A 14,010-nucleotide genomic window follows, 5' to 3' on the forward strand; every position below is an offset into this window, starting at 1 on the left:
AAACTAACAAATCTCATCCAGAATCAACCACTTGGTAAAAACAATGGAGTAACAGTGAGTAATACCTCCAAAGTGCACATAATATACTGTTAAGTGTTTTATTTTATGGATCAATTAGGTCAGTGCTTTTCAACCTTGGGGTCGGGACCCCACGTGGGGTCGCCTGGAATTCAAATGGGGTCACTCGAAATTTGTAGCAATTGATAAAAACAAAATAAAAACATTCTAATAAAAAATAAATGTTGAGTTGACAGAGACAATCCCAATCCATATCAGACAAACTGTGGATGTGGTTCTGTTTATCCTTCAAATGTTCATTGTGGTCAGTTTCAGATGCTGCAGCTCTCTCATAATTCATAGTTTCAGTTCTTGTTTGTTCAGTATTAATTGTCAGCCTTGTGAATCCAAGCTGGACTGACTGTACATATCCTGACCAAGGAAAATCCAGTTCTCCCTTTGTGCAGTAATCTACACCTGGCTTTACTGTCTCCATCCACAATAATATACATTATATAGACTAAATGTCCTCTAAAATTAATCTGGATTTGAAACAGAGGATAGAGAATTATTACAGGATCAAAAACTAATTAATTTTAGCAAAAAAAAAAATGTCTGGGGTCACCAGAAATTTGTAATGTTAAAATGGGGTCAGGAGACTAAAAAGGTTGGAAACCACTGATTTAGGTAGTTAACTACTGCTGCAACTAACAATTATTTTCTCAGCGTGTATAAGATGTTACACAGATGTTGACCAATTCATTTACAATTCAGAAATATTCCCTTGGAGTCACAGAGGAGGAAAGAAAAACAGAAAATAATCACATTTAAGAGTCTTCAGTCGCTGAAAGTTTCAGAATGTTTTTCTTAAAGTCAACTCGAAATGATGAACGATAATAAATCTGTGCAGCTGTGGGTGTTTTCTGTCCTGGCTCCATCCTCACCTTTAACTCCCCCAGTAATGACAGATTTTACACATTTAATGATTATATGTGATTAAAGGAAATGACACTTACCAGCAACTGGTAAAGATACTTTATCTGCTTTTAAGTTTCTTCTTCTAAGTTTTTCTTCTTCCCACTCTTTTTCGAGTGTAGATGAATGATTTTGGAATTTTTAATTTGCATGTATTCTGTAAATGCTCACGTGGTTGTTGTACTGTGTGTGGTGATTACTGTACAAACCAAAAATAAATCATTCACTCATTCATTCAAAATGATTCTGACTGTTAATATGTGTGATGTACATTTATGCATTTCACATATTCATCCCGTGGGCCAGACTGGACCCTTTGGGGGGCTGGTTTTCAGCCCACGGGCTGTATGTTTGACCTCCCTGGAATAAAAGATCCACACAAACCTCCCTGAACTCAGTCCAATCCATGTGAATTGACTGTGATAAGTCCACATAACAGTGACGCTGCTGTTAATGTGTTTGTGTTGGTACTAACTCCACCTTTAGTCCAGACACTTCCACCTTCAGGACTGAATCTGTGCAATAAGAACAGTGATAAATTATTCCTGAACAAACACCTGCAGGTAAAATAAATATCATAAACATCAACCACAGGGATCTGCTTTGGATCAATGTGGAAGGACAACCGACCCGGGAAAACAACACAACGGCCGTAAATTTCAACACAATTTCCTTGAAATGAAGAAAAACACAAGCGCGGTGTCCGGCCAATAACTCACCACGGCCTGTGTGAACATTTGTCAGTCGATTCCAGACAGACATCGATAACTTCTCGGTCTCGTTAACTGGCCTCGTGTTTGTCGGGTTGAGGGAAAATAAACAGGAGAGGCAGCGGTGGCGAAGGCTGGACGTTTTCTCTGAATTAGACCCAAAGTGGAGGGTAAAACTGGAGGAGTTCATCTGCATCAGTCGGATCAATGAGTGAATTTAAAGGTAAACAGACGTGAAGCAGACGACCAGAGCACAGGCCGCTGTTTGTTTGTGTGTTTGCTGCTGATGGGAGTTCCTGTGTTTAAGAGGCTTAGACCAGGTCACACAACAACAAACCTGACCTGCAATGTTGTCGACCCATCGAATGTAGGAAAAGCCTTCATTTGTACAGTAACAGGAAACAAGGCGACAACGCAGACCCAGAACAAACAGAAAAATAACCCACGCAAAAGAAACCAGAAAACAAACACCAACCCAAAAACAACGGAAAAACAATCAAAAACAACTGGCACCAATAGAAAAACAACCGACACTAACCAGAAAACAACCAACACCAACAGAAAAACAACCGACACTAACCAGAAAACAACCAACCCCAACTGAAAAACAAACAAAAACAACCAACTGAAAAACAACCGACACTAACCAAAAAACAACCAACAACTGACACCAACTGAAAATCAACCAAAAACAACTGACAACCAACCATCACCAACCAAAAAGCAACCAAAAACCACCAACACCAACTGACATTAACCAAAAAACAACCGATACCAACCGACACAAAGCAGAAAACAAACAAAACCAACTGACAAACAACCAAAAACAACCAACACCAACTGAAAAACAACCAACACCAACTGAAAAACAACCAACACCAACTGAAAAACAACTGACACTAACCAGAAAACAACCAATACCGACCGAAAAAACAACCAACGCCAACCGAAAAACAACCAACGGCAACTGAAAATAACCAACATCAACCGAAAAACTATGGAAAAAAAAGCAAAAATCTAAGTTATTATTAATTTTATCAAAAAAAATATTCAAGGAAAAGCAAAACGTATTGATACAATATTGGTGTTTCTGTTAATCAAAGTTATAATTGCACCACTGTTATAATGTTGCTGAGGTTGAGGGGGGACAGGAGGTTTATGGTCCTCCTAAAAGGGGGGGGCACAGAAAAAGACTGAGAACCACTGTAAATAACGCCCCCCCCCCCCCCCCCCCCCCCCCCCAGTGGCCTGTCTTCTGTGTTTTCATTGGACACTTTGAGCTGGATCCAGTTTCCTCATGGTGCTTTTCCAACAGGATGTTGCAGATATTGTGGTGTTTGATTTCTTCCTCTGCTCATGCACTCGTCCTCCATCATCCCCATAAACCCGGGGACAGCCCCCCCTTAAGGCCCCACCACTATCTGCTCACAACAGGAAATCATGACTCCTTCAAATCCATCCTGGTCTAATCCTGGTGAGAACTCAGGCCACGCACACCGCTCTCCAAAACAGAAGCATCGTCTTCAGATCTGTCAACTGATCAATAACTGAGGAACAGCGGAGCGTCCATCTGTAGGTGGCGCTGATGAGCAGGAGATTCATTTAAAAAGACCCAAAAAGTTGATTTTGGTCACATTCTCAACTAAAACACTAAAACACTGTGATGTTTTTTTAATTTCATTTTCCTCCTGTTTATTCTGATGCCAATGTTTAATTCATCCATTTGATTATTTTGTTTGTTTTTATTAAATTTTTCTTTAAAGATTGCTCAAAATCAGTGACTATAGGTGTGTTTTTCTCTTGTTAAATTCATTTTCTCTATTATTTTGTTGGTTTATTTGCTTATTTTGGCTGTTTTCCTTCATTTTTAAGCCTTTCTTCTCCAGTCATATATAGTTGATGTCTTTTTTTACCTTTAGAAATAATTTATTTCATTGTTTTCAACTAACTCATTTCCTCCAAGTGGTGAGGATTCTTTTTCAGGACTTTTCCAGGTTTTTCCTGACTGAGTAAACTCTGTCTTTTGCATAATTTTCATTCTTTTTTAAATCACTATTTCCAACCACTAATCACCCCCTGGTTTCTTTAACTCAGCTCCAAGCACCAGCCTTTAAACTGTAAAGCACTAATTATTTAATATGCATGGTGACATGATAGGGGTATTTCCTCCTCTCTGTGGACTCTCCTTCTCTACAGGAGGTGAGTCCAGATCACTTGTGTATTGCAGATGCTGGTCCAGTGGAGCCGCTGAAAACTAATCTGGACTTAAGGGTCTGTAGACGAAGTGGGGCTGAGACGACTCTTATCGGCGGCGTGCGATCAGCACTATCAGCCCCTCCCAGCGGGGTTGTTCTGATAACGCCTCCTGCTCTGATAAGAGCGGCCCAGGCCTGGACTACAGTGGACCGCGCTCATGCCGGTAGCAGCCTCGTTACGCCGGTGGCTACTGGCCTATCACGAAGCCGTCAGCGATCACCACCGTTACAGACAGACGGACAATTACAGCCGTCATCATCATCAACATCAGCCCAGGCTGGAGGAAACCCGATCCATTCAGGTCTACATGTACACAGAATGTTCTCCATCCTCTGAGTCTGTGGTCCATTAAGACCATTTCCATCTCTAACCAACCCCTAAATTCATACACAGTTTATTCATCCCAGATAAAGTAGTTTTATTTACGTGGTTTTTGTGATAAAAGTGTCAGAAAATGTCTGTTTTTGTCAATTCTTTTGCACCTTTTTCTAAGAAGAACTTAACTTTCAGCATCTGTCCAATAATTATCTTAAAACAGTAATAGCAAAAAATTAAAAAAAAACAAACTAGATTTTTTTTTTTATCATATTTACTATGAGAAACAACTCTAAATGTTCCTAATGAAACTTTCTGAGATTATATAAATAATTGTCCCCGTTTTCCATGTGTTGATCCATTGTAGTTGTTCTAGATCATTGTGTGCCCATGTTCTTCTTGTTCTTTTTGGTTCTTTGGTGTCATTTGGATCCAGTTGATAGTCTGTATTCACTTTGTGTCTAGTTGTAGACAGAGCCCCTCATTTCACTGACAAAAACACCCATCATCTGATTCAAATACACAGACTGGATCTGTCTATGAACTGGAGAGATCTGACAATAGATTTACACACATATACAAATACACACACACATTTAGAGAAGATTTATGGATACAATACACCTATCAATGAACTATAGAAACCACAAAATACTAGTGATGACCCGATCTGGATTTTTTTGCTTCCGATCCGATCAAATTCTTGCTGATACACAGCCCTAGTCGATAGTGTAAATGCTTCTGCAGTTACAGTCATTTGAATGACAGTGGATGAAACATGTGGCACCGGAGACAGAACAATGAATCATCCCTAAGGATTAGACTTTTACTCACAGACACCAGTACCATTATAAGACCATTAGGACTTATTTAAAAAAAAAAAAAAAAAAAAAAAAAAAAAAACAGCAAAAATCTGGAGACAGACAATGAGCTAGAATAGGAGCCAAAAAGGAGATAACAGCATCTTCAAAGTCAATAAATATTCAGGTTTTTGTGTCATTGATCAGGCTCAGATGCACCGTTTAAGTGGTCGTGGCATATATCCAAACCAAATTAAACCAAACTGAACAGACTTTTCTATTTCTTTATTATCTGTTCAGGTTTTTCCTCTGTTTTTGTACACAGATGTGGTGATTACGTTGACAGAAACAGCCTCTTATCTAATGATATGAATGAAATAATAATTCTTTCTTGCATTAAAACGTAATAAACCCACAAATCCACCACTTTTCCACAATCTTAGGCTGTAATGGTCTAAAAATTGGTGAAACAGAACGCACAGCTATTTGTCTGATAATAATAATGAGCCCAATCTGCTCCAGAAACCTGAGGAAAACCCTGGAGCTCATATCAGATGGAGTGTTGCATCATGGGTCGTCTGCAGCGTAATGATTCCAGCCTATTAGAGCGTATTTCAGACTGTTTATGGACAGACGCACCACAAAGGGTGGATGTGATTAGGCTTCAGGTCATAAAAAGGAGGTTTTATGGTTCATTCAATGTTCAGCTTCATGTTTAGGATTCTTTACTGTGGTTTCAGCCACTCACATTTCTTTTTTTACGGCTGTACTACTGCAATTAACTAGGGCTGTGTATCGGCAAGAATCTGACGATACGATACAAATCACTATACTAGGATCACGATATGATATACAGTTGAGGACAAAATTATTAGCCCCCCTATGAAATTTTAAGTTTCTTCAAGATTTTCCTAAGTACTTTTTTAACAGAGCAAGGAATTTTCAACATAGCATTTCTGAACATACTAGTTTTCTTTAGAAGGCACAAATTATTTATATTTGCACACCAAAACAGCATTATTTAGAAAAAAAACTAAAATAACCAGGGACATTATTATTAGCCCCCTTTAAGAAATGACCATTTATTAAGTCATGGCACAAACCACTTTTGTGCAATGATGTGCTGTAACTTCACAGGTGATGTGTTTAAAAGTGATCAGGTGAATCAAGTGATTTCACTTAACATTTAAGTTAAAACATGGTCTAAAAGCCTCAGTATGGCTCATTGAGCTGTCAGTTGAGAAAGCACCATGCCCAAAACTAGAGAAATCCGTTTGGACCCGAGAAAAATGATTATTGATGTAGACAAAGCAGGAGAGGGATGCACAAAGCAATCCAAGCATTTCCAAGTGTCAAGAACTGGAGTGAGAAGTAGAATCCAGAAATTCAAAAACAGCCACACAGTACAGAACAAGTCTTGCAGAGATAGGAAGTGAAAGATTTCAAAGACCCTGGAAAGAAAACTAGTGAGAGATGGGTCTAAAGACCCCAGAACAACTGCCAAGACACTGGTGAATGACTTGGCCACATCAGGAATCATAGTCTCTAAGAAGACAGTCACTATAGCTCTGAACTGGAATGGACTGAGAGGATGCAGACCAAGACAAACTCCACTTTTGAAGAAGACACATCTTTAAGCCAGACTTAAATATGCTCAGGACAACCTGGAGAAACATTCTGCATACTGGAAGTGTGTCCTATGGTCTGATGAGACAAAACTAGAGCTCTTTGGCCATAGAGGCAGCGTTTATGTTTGGAGAAAAAAGGGAGAGGCATAGAACCCAAAGAACACCGTCCCTACAGTGAAACATGGTGGTGGGAGTATTGTGTTGTGGGGATGCTATAGTGCATCTGGAACTAGAAATCTGGTCAAGGTGGAAGGAATCATGAACAAAGAAAGATGTGGAGATTTTGAAAGAAAACCATAAGCAGTCAGCAGTAACACTGGGTCTGGGTCATTGCTTCATCTTCCAATATGACAACAATCCAAAACATACATCTCTCTTGGTGAAGAGCTATCTTCAGAAGACCAAAGTGAATGTAACTGAGTGGCCTGCACAGAGGCCTGACTTAAATCCCACTGAAAATATTCGGGGTGACCTAAAAAAGAACATCCATGCCAGAAGGCCACCAAATCTGGAGGAGCTGGAAAGATTTGCCAAAGAAGAATGGGCTGGGATTCCTCAAAAAAAGTGTCAGAGACTTGTAATAAAAAAATACTATGACTGCAGGCTGTTATCCAGCAAAAAGGAAACACAACTGACTATTAGGATCAGGGGGGCTAATAATTTTGACCCTGGTACTTTTTGTTTTTTGTGGAATATTTTCATTTCTGTGTGCAAACTAAAATCATGTAAGCATCCAAAATAAAACTAGGATATCTAAAAAAGCTGTGTTAAAAATGTGTTGCTCTGTGTAAAAGCACTCGGGAAATACCTTTAAAACAATGACATTTTTGTAGGGGGGCTAATAATTTTGTCCTCAGCTGTATCGTGATATATCATTATACTGTTAAAAAGGATATTTTTTTTGTTTGTTTCTTTTTTAAAATGATTATTTCCTTGAAGAATTTAATTACAGCAGAAATCTGCACAAATATTGAACACATTTTTATTTGATACCAACAGGATCTAATGCGATATCACAAAATGTTCCTGTGTTCAAACTGAAATGATGTTTTACAGACATTTCAGTTTAAGATCCTGTTCAAATGTTCATATTCTATTAGTTCAGAACTAATATCAGAACAGTATTTTAGTTCAATCCCAACAAAGGAACTAACATTATTGAATAAAACAGTGTTAAATAATAATAAATAAAATATAAACAAAAAAACAAAAATGAAGCTCCACAATATCTGCATTTGAATAAATACCTAAAAATATCAGTACAGGACTTTTTAATATTGCTAAAGTATTGTGAAATAAAATATTGTAATATATTGCAGAACCGATATTTTCTTACAGCCCTACAATTAACACGTTGAGTTCTAATCTGATCAGTTAGAATAGCTGTTAAATTACAAGCTATTAGAGTCAAAAATAAAGCTGGTTATCTTCAATCAAGTCATCCATTTTTTGTAGAATCTGGTTTATTAAAATTTTTTGATATTGTATGTTTAAAAACAATGGAAAATATGTTTTGTGCTAAAAGTAAAAGTCTTCTTGTTTGTATTCAGAAAAATGTTAAGTTAAGAGAAGGGAATTGTAATGTAAGAGGGATGTTTGTGTATGAAACATGTAAAGTGAGAACAAACGTTAAATATCACTGTGTTTCTGTTACTGGTGTCAAATTATAGAACCAATAGAAGGATGAAGTGAAACTGTGTAGCTCGCTGTCGAGTTTTAAAAAAGCTTTAAGTTGTCAAATTCTCCAGGGCTATGAAAGTCATATGATTTCAAAGTGACTTTCAAACTGAATGTAGATGAATTTGTGTTCATGTTTTATCTGCTGCAACTTCAGGTGTGGAGTTGGAGTAAGGATGGGAGTAGGAGAAGCAGAAATAAACCTCTGGCTTCAGCCTCTGCCTTTTTCAGTTACCAATTGTGTGAATTTTATGTTTGTTTGGATTTCTGATATGTATGTGTTTTTGTACATAACGGAAATAAAATATTCATTCATTCATTCATAATCAGGGATCAGTTATACAGGAGGAGCTTTAGTCTGTGTGTATGTGGGTGAAACTGCCCAAATAGCCACAGTTTTAAAGTACTTTACAAACGGATGGTCTGGTCACAGTACGGGGGGGGGGGGGGGGGGGGGGGGGGGGGGTCTTATTGTTAATTCCATCCATTCCATCCTTGGCTCTTTCTTTACCATTGTTGGTCTGTGATTATTGTTGGAATATATTGTACTGTAAGTTCTGCAGATGATCATTTACATAGTTATTAAATGTTTAATCTGTTATTTACACTAATAGGACTCTAAACAGATGTTATTATATCATTAAGGAAGTAAAAGTCATGTGTTCTGTTGTATAAATGTGAGATTGGGGTGGGATTTAATAAGTTTTCTTCTTCCCACTCCTTTTTCAGCAGAACATATTGAATCTATCTTGTTACCAGTGTATATGGTAACTGCTATTTTGTCCAGATCATCTTTATTTATTAATGTATTTCCTCGGATATTAGTTCCTTGTACACAAAAAATGCTACATTTTTTTCTTCAGCTCAAAACAAATAAATGAATGAATGAAAATAATAAAGTGAAAGAGTTCAAGTCACAGATGCATGTGTGTTTTCAGTGTCCAAATGTTTTAGGACAGAGGCTACGACAGATTCCACTGCTTTGGTTGTGTTGTTTTCTGCTAGATCATCAGTGGAAGGACACACCGTTGGACTTGGAATGAAAACACTTTCACAGGAACAAACCATTATTCATGTATTGCACTTGGTTGGAATTCTACTGACATCTAAAAGTAGATGTTCCAGTCGGTCAGATACAGTTAAGAACATCACAGGTAAAGGCTGATCTCCAGAGAATTATGGGTATTTATGGGTTTTCTCTGTATTTACAGCTGCTGGGAATCACTTCAGTGTTTCACTCAATACCAGAGTAGTAGCTGTCGTAAATACATCACTCCTCATTCACGTTCTTATTCTTATTTAAGATAAGGTACAAAGAAACGCCTGTGCAGTTGATGCTATTGAATGGATTCACTGATCTGAACTGAGTCTGAACTGATATGAAACCTACTTTAGAGTAGATTTCAGGAGGATTCAGAGCAAATCACCCTGTTAATGTGCAGAAAACATGTATTTGGCATCAGAACAACAGCAGCATGAGAAAAGCTATGAAGCCACTTAAAGGCCATTCACGCTGCATTACAGTCTATTATAGGAGGTTTTATCATTAGACATTTACAGCATAAACAGATGCAGAAAATCCACCAAAATGCAGAAAATTAAGTATATAGTGCTAAATATTTACAATAATTGTCGTATATACTCAGTTAAACCACTATCACCTAAACAATAAACTGTAAAGAGAATATTCTATTTAATTTTTTTGACAATTTACTAGATGCACAGGACATACAACGAATACAGATATCGCTTCTATCTCACCTTGCGATGAAAAAGCCACAGGTAACAGCTAAAAAATAGAGTAAGAATAAATAGGTGGTATAAAGAATTAACTGTAATAGAATATAAAGTAGGGCTACGAATCCGAGGGTACTTCACAATACAATATGCAGTTCACAATCACGATAATATCTCGATATGGCAATACTGCTGTTATCAATATATCGTTCTTAATAACCTACGATATATCCGTGTGTTTATGGAGGTGAAACAAAAACAAACAAATAAATAAATGTCATAGTTTATATTTTGCTGCATAATTTACTCAGAGTCCAAACAGTAATAGAGCAAAAGCACTGACATTGTTTTAGTTCAACAGAACTGGAAACAGGATGTTTGTATGTGTCGGACAAACACTGACACTATTTAAACTCAGGCAGAAAACACCATCTCATGTCTCTACAGTCGATCACATCTCTTAAGTAAAAATAGAACAGTAATAAAATCAGTGTCTGTGCATGTTTGTGGCGTTGCCACTACCAATTGTAGGCCCCATGAAAGGTAAACATTGTGGACGCTTTCAGAAAATTTGGTATCTTGTCAATCTGTCAGAGTGTGTGTGTGTGTGTGTGTGTGGGGGGGGGGGTGTTTCCATACATAACGTCAATTAAAACGAAAATGAAACTGAAACTTAGCATACTTTCGACATCCGACTCCTGACTTCTGTGCCTCTCTTATTCTGCAGATCTTACATGAAATTTTCACAACTTCTAGCCTGTATCCACTGGACCCCCTCCACTGCTCCATGGGTCCCCCACAAATGCTGGGTCCTATGAATTTGTCATGTTTACCCCCCCTTATCAGCACCCCAGCACCTGTGTATGGTATTTTTCGTAGACAGTTCATACATACTGCGAAGTCCTTCTCCATCTTTGTCCTATCCACACCAGAAAAGACAAACTCAGTCCACACTTTGGATTTTACCGATTCAAACAGTGCATCTGTCAGTTTAACTTTACTGCTACAGTCCGACAGATTAGCTCCAGTGTTTGTTTTTTCTTCCTCTGTGACTTCAACCCAATTTTCAGCCACTGACACAAGGAGCGCTCCCTGGAGGACATGTACAACGGTGCCTGGACTAGGGATGTAACAATTACCGGTATAACGATAAACTGCGGTAAAATTGCAGGCAGTTAGTATTACCATTTAATTCTAATTATCATGATAACCATGTTTGATTACTGCACTTTTCTGGAGAAAACGCCTATGTAAAGATCTGCTTTTATGTCAAATATTTGAGTATAGTTTTAATTTATTACTATTTTAATTTTATATACCTAATATTTGGAACCAATATTCACTTGTAAAGTCTTTGAAAAGGTTTGTTAAGCATCTTTGTGTTATTTATGCAATACATTATATACATTTTTCAAATCTGATTTTTTTTTTGTGTGTGTGTGTTTTCTGGCCTTTTATGTTGATATAGTAGGTTAAGGTGAAAAAAATAATAGGCAGATGATATAGATGAAGTTGTGCTGAAAAAAAAGATACCAAACATGGGTATAGTAAACGTTTGTTTATATAGTATATGAAGGCAAAATCAAACGTACTGTAAAATGGCCAAAATAGGCTCAGACCACTAAGGGTTAATATTTGAATGTTTCTGCAACAGAAGGTACATTGTGCCTAATATTTTATTTGGTTTTTTTGTTGTTGTTTTTCAAAATACAATTTGGTTAAATTATTTCAGTGTGTGTATCAGTACTTTCTGAACATTTTGAGTACAATTTCAACAATACCGCGATAATAATGATAACCGTGATAATTTTGGTCACATATAACCATGATATGAAATTTTCATATCATTACATCCCTAGACTGGACTCACTAAGGACGAACCATGATAGAAGTTTATAAACGCTATATTTTAATACTAATTTTTAAAAAACGATACAAGGTGAGAGCACATCATCAATAATTCATCATAAGATTAAATATCGCGATAGTTCACCATAGCGATATTTTGTCACACTCCTAATAGAAAGTGTACATGTAAATCTATTTACAATAGCAGTGGCAGTGCAATCAGTAACAGTTTTGAGATGAGGATGTGGAAAATGGATCAATAAGCCATAAAAAAAATTCAGAAACTTACAGAAAAAATGTTGAAAACATCACTTTTTTTTATGCCAGAGGTCCAGAATGTTGGTGGTATGACCAGAATGGTCAGCACAGATTGGTTTGAGTCTTTTTTTTTTTTTTTTTTTTTTTGTACAGGGTGGGGAAGCAAAATTTACAATGAACATTTAGTTGTTTTTTCTCAGCAGGCACTATGTCAATTGTTTTGAAACCAAACATATACTGATGTCATAATCATACCTAACACTATTATCCATACCTTTTCAGAAACTTTTGCCCATATGAGTAATCAGGAAAGCAAAAAATAGTTGGAGTGTCCATAAAGACTGTTTATAATGTAAAGAAGAGAATGACTATGAGCAAAACTATTACCAGAAAGTCTGGAAGATACTATTAAAGAAGAATGGGAGAAGTTGTCACCTGAATATTTGAGGAACACTTGCGCAAATTTCAGGAAGCGTGTGAAGGCAGTTATTGAGAAAGGAGGAGGACACATAGAATAAAAACATTTTCTATTGTGTAAATTTTCTTGTGGCAAATAAATTGTCATGACTTTCAATAAACTAATTGGTCATACACTGTCTTTCAATCCCTGCCTCAAAATATTGTAAATTTTGCTTCCCCACCCTGTACTTGTGTATATTTCTTTTTTTTTTTTCTTTTGGTGTTCTGTTTGCCCATTGATACATGTGTGTTTATGTGGATGTATTTGTGGGGATGCCACCAGGATGAGGGGGGGGCAAGTTCACAAATTTTATAAGTAATGCCTTAATGATGTCAGTGTTGTTATGGAAAAATGATAAAGTTGTTAAACAAAAAATCACATTATGTTCTATTATCACATTTAAGAGCAGTTGTGTGTGATGGAACTGGTGTTAAAATGTTGAGTTGAACCTGTCGGAGTCTGTCTTACATGTTTTTCATCCACTCAACAGAGTCAAGACAACTGAGCTGAAGTTGAGTTGGTCTCCATAACGACGTCTTTATTGCAGATGCAGAAGACGTGACACTTCACTGTTCTTATCAATGACCAGATTAGTTTGTCTATTGTTCAAACTCTGCATATCAGTCCAAAACTAAACAAAGACAAGCAGCTTTTAGACCAATTACAACAAACTACCACATTAGGAGTTAGAAACCCAGAGGAAACCCTGCAGTGAACATCCAGAGCAAAACCTGCTACAAAAACCCCATTTTCCACATTTCAAAACTGTGTTTAATCAGCCTCAACTGTGTCACAATCCAGCGCGAGCAGCGACATGAGCAGCGACAGCACAAGCAGCAATTACACCACACATGTCTGCATGAGCTGGGGGTTCGTTCAGGTGGGAGTCGGTGTGTGTTAGGAGGCTTTTAGACACTTTGGAGCTTAATTAAAACCTGTACGTGTCCAAATCTGAGGAAGAATTGCCAGAATCCTGAGATATTTACCTACTTTCCATCTCTCAGGTGTGAAACTCTGAAACTTTTGCATAGAAATGAAATGTGTAACTTCCTCCTGTGTGGATCTGCAGCGGCTTTGTCTGTTAGGTCAAATAACTCGGCTTCACAGCGGAAACACTTCAAACCTCCGACGCATTTATTCAGAATTATCCTTTTAAAAAGGAAGCAATGAACAAGGTCTAGCAAAGGACTGAAGCTCATCATCATCTTTGTTCAGTTTATGGTGAAATAAACACCCAGATGAATCCTGATGACATACATAATTTATGGCTCCAGCTGCATTTATTTACATTTTGCAGCAGTTTTAACATCATGTGCATAATGTGAGCTTTAGCTGTTCTAACACTCGTC

At 37.4% G+C, this 14,010-nt stretch overlaps 1 protein-coding gene across 1 annotated transcript in view; it reads right to left on the reverse strand.

Annotated features, from left to right (window-relative positions):
* Positions 1 to 14,010, reverse strand: part of klhdc3 (kelch domain containing 3) — a 77,590-nt gene that overhangs the window by 40,754 nt on the left and 22,826 nt on the right. The window lies entirely within an intron of this gene.

Source organism: Sphaeramia orbicularis, chromosome 15 (assembly GCF_902148855.1).
Source record: "Sphaeramia orbicularis chromosome 15, fSphaOr1.1, whole genome shotgun sequence".
NCBI lineage: Eukaryota > Metazoa > Chordata > Actinopteri > Kurtiformes > Apogonidae > Sphaeramia > Sphaeramia orbicularis.